Below are 7,028 nucleotides of genomic sequence, written 5' to 3' on the forward strand. Positions count from 1 at the left end.
TGGGAACTGTAGTGTTTTTGGACCAGGTCACGATTTCGTCTTCAATGGTTGATGCAAGGAAGAGAAACTGTGCCAAGTGTATATTCTGTCCAGTGCTGTTTCTCAAGCTAGAAGGATCTATAAGGACCGGGCTGTGGCGCAGCTGCATTAAATCACTACTGACCAAGAGTTCATGAGTTCGAAGCCAGCCCTGGTCGGAGTGAGCTCTCGACCATTAATAGTCTAGTTTGCTGTCGACCTATGCAGCCTGAAAGGCAGTTGCATTTGTCAAGTAGAAAATTTAGGGTTTTTTTTGGGGGGGGGGGTTGTGTCAGGAGCGACTTGAGAAACTGCAAGTCGCTTCTGGTGTGAGAGAATTGGCCGTCTGCAAGGACGTTGCCCAGAGGACGCCTGGGTGTTTTGATGTGTTACCATCCTTGTGGGAGGCTTCTCTCATGTCCCCGTATGTGGAGCTGGAGCTGACAGAGGGAGCTCATCCACACTCTCCCCGGATTCGAACCTGCAACCTGTTGGTCTTCAGTCCTTTTCTTGTCGTGTCAGGAGCAACTTGAGAAACTGCAAGTCGCTTCTGGTGTGAGAGAATTGGCCGTCTGCAAGGACGTTGCCCAGGAGATGCCGAGATGTTTTGATGTTTTAAAATTCTTGTGGGAGGCTTCTCTCATGTCCCCACATGGGGAGCTAGAGCTGACAGAGGGAGTTCATCCGCACTCTCCCCAGATTCGAACCTGTAACCTGTTGGTCTTCAGTCCTGCCGGCACAGGAGTTTAACCCACTGCGCCACCAGCGGCTCCAGGAAAGTTAGGAATCGCTTGGTAATAGAATCAAAGCTGGGTCCGGAAGCTCTGAGCGTTACGCTGCTTCCACTTCGCTCCTTCAGGAGTTCTGTTTGCGCAAAGCAGAACGCAACAGAGATATTATAGAAGGATGTAAGAGTTCTTTAATGGTAAAATCCAAACCCAAACCCTAACCCTAAACCTTACCCTAATCCTACCCCTACCCTTTATCCTAAACCTTATCCTAACCCTAATCCTCTCTACCCCTCCACAAAATGCAACTACGAAGTGTGCCGCTCTCCCCTTCCTTCATTCACTACTGCCATTGCCTAATGTGCATAACACTCGGCGCTTCCGTACCCAGCTATCATACTATCACCTACCGCTTTATGCGAGGAGGGTAATTTCACTAATTTACGACACTGTAAAACCTTCCAGCAGCCATGGGTAAGAATGAGGAAGTACTCCATCAAGTGGACGGTGAAGCGGCAGCTCCCCCTGTGGCCGGAATGGTGCATACCCTCATGAAGCCGGAAAGCTGGAATGTTAAATTGACTCCGTGTCAGTCTATATATGTTGTATGTCCAATGACATTGAATGTTTGCCATGTATATGTGCATTGTAATCCACCCTGAGTCCCTTGCAGGGTGAGAAGGACAGAATATAAATACTGTAAACAAACAAATAAATAAATAAATAAATATCAAAATGATGACATTGGATCTAGAAGCTCTGTCTTCTGACTGCAAATCCATAATAAGCACAACAGGCTACGTTGAAACCCTTTCTTCGATTTGACTATTTTGTGCGTTTCTTGTTGTGAGTGATGCAATTCATTTTGAGTTTCTGAATTTTTAATAATTGTAATGCGTTTTGAATACGGTCTACATAAGTCCCTTGGTATGTTATCAAGGATCCCCGACCCCACCCCTAATAAAAAGGAGACCTAGTTCTATCTCCATGGGAATTGTAGTTTCCCAAGGACAGAAGGACAGACGAAATGGAAAGCTACAATTCAGACAGTCACAGTGTATCCAAAGCACCTCCATTTCCAACCCCCTGCTACAAATTTCTTTGTCTATATTTCTATTTTTTCCTTATTCAAATATGCACAGGTGTGGAGGGGATAAAATATAAACAGACAAGGCAAATAACCTTTCCCATCTTATGCTCAGCAATGGCGAGACCCTCTCCACCCCCTCTTCCTCCCCTATAGAAGGTAAAGATTTCCCATTGAGATTAAGTCTAGTAGTGTCTGACTGGGGGTGGTTCTCATCTCCATTTCTAAGCCAAAGAGCCAGCATTGTCCAAAGACACCCCCAAGGTCCTGTGGCCAGCATGATTGCATGGAGTGCCATTAACTTCCTGCCGGAGCAGTATCTATTGATCTACTCACATTTGATCTATTCAGATTTAGAAGTACTATACTAGAAAAGAGCTTCATGTATATGGAGCGCCATTACCTTCCTGCAGAAGTGGTACTTATTGATCTACTCACATTTTCATGTTTTTGAACTGCTTGGTTGGTAGAAGCTGTGGCTAACAGCAGGAGCTCACCACGCTCCCTGAATTCAAACTGCCAACCTTTCAGTCAGCAAATTCAGCAACTCAGCAATTGAACCCACTATGCCACCAGGGGCTCTTCCCCTATAAGCCTATACCACACGAACTCTATTTTATATTATTACTAGCCGTCCCCTGCCACGCATTGCTGTGGCCCAGTCTGTGTATATGTGTTTTGTGTGTGTATATATGTGTGTGTATATATTTGTGTATATGTGTATATATGTATGTTTGCGTATATATATGTGTGTGTGTGGTTTTGCACATATGTTGTAATGAATTTTTCATTTTTTGGCTATTTAAGTCCCTTCTGCTGTGTTTTTCAGTGTTTTTATTATTATTTGCATTATTTCTACCCCGCTCATATCAGCCCAAAGGCGACTCAGAATGATGGTCACTCGTTGGCCTAACAGGTGTGTTGTGTCCAAATTTGGTGTTAATTCGTCCATTGGTTTCTGAGTTATGTTAATCTCACAAACTAACATTACATTTTTATTTATATAGATTACTAGCCGTCCCCTGCCACATGTTGCTGTGGCTCAGTCTGTGTATATGTGCTTTGTGTGTATATATATTTGTGTATATGTGCATATGTGTGTGTTTGCGTGTGTGTGTATATATATATGGTCTTGCACATTCACTGTAATGTATTTTTTTGTCTTTTTAAGTCTCTTCTGCTGTGTTTTTCAGTGTTTTAATGAGTGATGGTCACTTGTTGGCCTGATACACGTGTTGTGTCCAAATTTGGTGTCAATTTGTCCAGTGGTTTTTGAGTTAAGCTAACCCCACAATCGAACATGACATTTTTATTCATATAGATTAGCTGTGCCTGCCACGCGTTGCTGTGGCCAACCTTCCCTCCCTCATTCTCTCCTTCCTTTCTCCCTCTTTCCTTCCTTCCCTTTTCTTTCCCTTCCTCTTTCTCCCCTTTCTTCCTTCTCTACCTATTCTTGGACTGCAACTCCCAGCAGTCCTTCTTATCAATCTATCTACCAACCTATCTCTATCTAATCTATCTATCAGGTCCCAAGCCTTTCAGTTAAGAGAAATTCAACCAAAAAGAAAAAAAGTGAATTTAGTGCATCTTGCTTCGCTGTCCTAAGCTATGCAAGATGGGGTGGTGAGACTGTGTTTTTTTCTGTACAACAGCATGATAGATAAGGAAATTAACACTCAGAGAGATAATTTTGTAATGTATTTTAAAGTTTTACAGAATATTTCCTAACAAGACATAAAACATGACATTTTTCCAACTCCAAGATCCCACTGATTGTTAAGCAAATACTATTGATTTCAGTGCCACCAACAGGGAAAATAGCTTTATTTATATGTATCAGAAAAAGGCTTCCAATTCTATGATGTACCCCATTTTTAGAGATGTTTATATGGAGTGGAGGAAGTGTGTTTTGAATCAAAGAAATATACAAGTTGTTCCATTTCAAGCGAGAAAGGAAACAAACTATTGTGAGGCAGATACATTTTTTGGTTAAGGAAAGAGCGAACTGAAGCTATTGAACAATTATGGAGCTAAAGCTTGTTATTTTGTGTTGACATACAGGTGTACATGGAACATTGCCATCTGCTCCTCTCTCTAATGGCCGATCTGTGAATGTTTAACCTTTCCCAAAGGGATCAGTGTATGCAGGGTAATGTAAATAGCTTAAGCGTTCACAAATCCATCTGCAGTTGTACCGCTTTTCCATGCCAACTGTCAATAGGACTTTGCCATGCCACATATGAAAGGTTCAAACAGAAAATAGCCTTGAATGTTTGAGAAACCATAGGGTTTTAGTTTTTGCTGTGTTCTAAATGCTTTTGTTTCAGATACTGAACCCATAATAAACTACCACTACTGTCACCATTCTAGGTAAGTAATGCCAAAAATATGTGCAATGTGTAACTGTCTTAGGGTCAATGGAAATTAATTGCCATATTTACTTGAGTCTAATGCACCAATAAATCTAATGCACACCTCAGTTTTCAAAATCCTGAAAACAAAAAAAAATGGCTACCAAATATAATGTGCAGCGGCAATAATAATAATAATAATAATAATAATAATAATAATAACTTTATTTTTGTATCCTGCCATCATCTCCCTGAAGGGACTCAGGGTGGCTTACATGGGGTCTAAGCCCAGTAAAACAGTTAAAATATACAAAATAAAATACCTATATAGACATCATAACACATAATTAAAAACATAATTCATCATACAGCAACCAGTAGCTAAAGTGCACTATTTGCTATTTGATCATTACAGTTGCTGCCTACTTAGAATTCCTTCTTTAAAAACAGAAGCTTGCGGCAATGGAAAAATAAAACCTTGGGGTGCATCTAGGGTGAATCCACTTCAATGCTATGGGGGTCATGGGGCTGTAGTTTGGCAAGGCCTTTTTTCCTTCTTTGCCAAAGAATGCTGATGCCTCACCAAACTACAAATCCCAGGGTGACATAGCATTGAACTCTGGCAATTAAATTAGAGATGACATCCCTTAAATAAGAACTCCAGGAGTTTCTGAAGCACCTTCCCCGTTTTGCTTTGGCTCAGCACTAAGATTACTGTATTACACAAATCTTATGTGCACCTTAATTTTCGCAAGGTAACTTAGCCAAAAAAGATGGGCATTAGATTCGAGTAAATATTTAATGTGAAATATACACCTACAAATACATTTATTCGCAAGTGTTTAAAGGGTGTGTAAGATTTAAGGGTATACTTACTTATGATAATTTGTCAGTCATTTCTCAAGCATTGTCATAAAATGCATTATACAATATTAACATTTTGGTTGAAAGCAACATTTATGAAGTGAAGTCCATTGTTTCATTACCTGTCATCAAGTTGGCCTTAGTCCTATGAATGAATGACTTCTGAGAGCCCTGGCCATAAACACCTCTCTAGCCTCTTGAAAACTCAAGGCAGTCATGACTTCCATGATTAATCCTGCCCACTTTCATGAATACTTCTTTTTTCCCTTCTCCCTTCAACTTTACTGAACATCATCTTTTTCAATAGGTCGCATCACCTCATGATACGCCCAAAATACAATATCCTCAGTTCTGATTTCTAGTGAGAGTTCAGACTTGATTTTGTCGCAGACCCACTTAAAGTTGTCTCTCGGTTAACCAGCATCCATGAGGAGAGATAGATGCCACATAAATGTGGTTTCTGGTTGCTTGAGAGTTGCTGTTAAAAATAGGACTAACGACTAAACCCCACACTATACCATTCCATAAACTCTGTACTGACTTGATATTAATATTGAAATTTTAATTTACAATTTTATTTCTTCAATTTTTTGCTGGATACTTGAGAGTTCTGGTTGCTTGAGGTCGGGTTAACTGAGAGTCTACTGTTTTTTGTCTTTTAGGCCATCACTGGTATAGATAGATATTTTCGCCAACACCTGGAACCATGCTTATATCATATATAGAGGATGTGTGATTTAGCGTCTCCTTTGTGATTGAAAAGTTACCTAATGGGATTTGATCTAAATATAGTGTTTCAGAGATTGGATTGTGTTTTTTTCATGTGTATTGTGTGTGAAAATAAGTCCTAGATGTATCGGATGAAATGCCTATCTAGCTCAATATTCTGCTTCAGTTATGCATGGGAGGTCCACAAATCTACTCTGGGCAAGAAATGCACAGAAAATTATTGCCTTTGATATATAGCCACCCTAACTAGTAACCATTGATGGCACATCCTCATTTTAAAGTAATTCATATTGGCATCCAAATACACTACCCAAGATATATCTGATGGTAGTGTACCACGTGAAATTTTATTTATTTATTTACTCTTTTTATACCCTGCCTTTCTCTACCCCAAAAGGGACTCAAAGCAGCTTACACACAGGCAATTATTCAATGCCTTAAAACACATGCAATTCCAAAAAATTAAAAGTAAAGTAAATTAAAATTTAAAACATATGCACCATTTTAAAACATTTCATTCCATATTAAAATCACACCATCCATATTCGTAATCCAAGCTGTTCCATAGTCATTCCATATATTCCAGATTTGTTAATTGCACTGCACTATTCTCTGAAAAAATATTTTCTTTTATTTCTTCTGAATTTGTCACCAAGTTGCTTCAGTGGCTGCCTCCTTTCTAAGGCCACAGGGATCTTTTTGACACTTTCTAGTCATTTTTAACCCATAGAATTTCATATTTGAAAATAATGTGCATTATAGTGCTATGAGGCCAGATAAGAAAAATATAGGATGCGCACATGTGATTTGCCTGCTCAGAGCTGTCCCTCCATATTAGGGGTCCTATCAATGTTTCTAAATGAAACCACATTTGAGAATACAGACACTGAAGATGCCTGCAGATTAACAGGAAAGTATTGCTGGAATGTCAGGAAGGACTGCCTGGAATGCTGCATCCCAAATTAGCTCTACGCAACTGACAATGCAAGTCAAAGGTATTGAAGCATTCTTGAGAACCCATTTCCCCTCCCTTACATAATTTCAAATATTCATAATTAACACCCTTTTATCTCACATAAACCTTTAAAAAAGTGAACTAGAATTCTAAACTGTTTTCAGTCTCAGATTTTATTTCATAATAAAACGGCAAATTTGAAACAGATTCTTTGGGTGCATTATTCTATAAATATATTTTTTTCTAAAATATATCTCCCTTTCTGTGGATCCATACCATAACATGGAAAAGAGCTT

This window comes from Anolis sagrei, chromosome 2, assembly GCF_037176765.1.
Source record: "Anolis sagrei isolate rAnoSag1 chromosome 2, rAnoSag1.mat, whole genome shotgun sequence".
NCBI lineage: Eukaryota > Metazoa > Chordata > Lepidosauria > Squamata > Dactyloidae > Anolis > Anolis sagrei.